The sequence below is a fragment of the Brassica oleracea genome, chromosome C5 (assembly GCF_000695525.1).
Source record: "Brassica oleracea var. oleracea cultivar TO1000 chromosome C5, BOL, whole genome shotgun sequence".
NCBI lineage: Eukaryota > Viridiplantae > Streptophyta > Magnoliopsida > Brassicales > Brassicaceae > Brassica > Brassica oleracea.
In genome coordinates, this window is record NC_027752.1 from 12,842,802 (window position 1) to 12,843,486 (window position 685).

Consider the following 685-nt stretch of genomic DNA (forward strand, 5'->3'; position numbering starts at 1 on the left):
ATTCTTCTGGCATTTGTGGTAGGAAGATAGGATATTGCCGATAGAGAGGAGGAACACGAAGTCACCAGGGCCCAGGTTAGATTCTTGTGTTAGAGTGTCGTAAAGGGGTTATGGAACCCTCGAGTTAATGTAGCACTGATATACAGTGTTACGAGTTAGATCGAGTCGTTGGTAGTTAGTGTCTTATTATTGTTGTGGTTGTGGTTGTTGATTGATTTGTTTGCAGGTTCTGACATTAAATCCTAAGTCTGGTTTAGGTACCGGATTAGGCTTGGTGTGTATTTCGTTATTGTAGGCCTGACGTTGGTCTGTATGTGTTTGAGGGATTGCTTGTGAAGGGTGGTGGATATTAAAGCTATGCGGTATCATTGGTTAGCCGATCATGTTCTTGTCTGATTGTTGGTCGACCGGCTAATGATACTTGCATAGTCTAAGCGTCTAACACTACATGAGTACAGAACTTAAGTGTATATATGGTTAACTAGGGATTGGTTGTTGACTTGTTTTAATGCTTTAAATGCAGGTTCCCGTTACTTGAAGCTAGATCATGGCAGGAGGCCAAGTCTAACTTAGTAACGGTTTGCTTAGCCTTAGCTTTTATTGCATGCTAGGGCTAGATTGATTGTTATTTTGGGTTGTCTGGGTTAGAGTCTAGGTTGCGGGTAGAGGCCGCCAGCTCACTGAG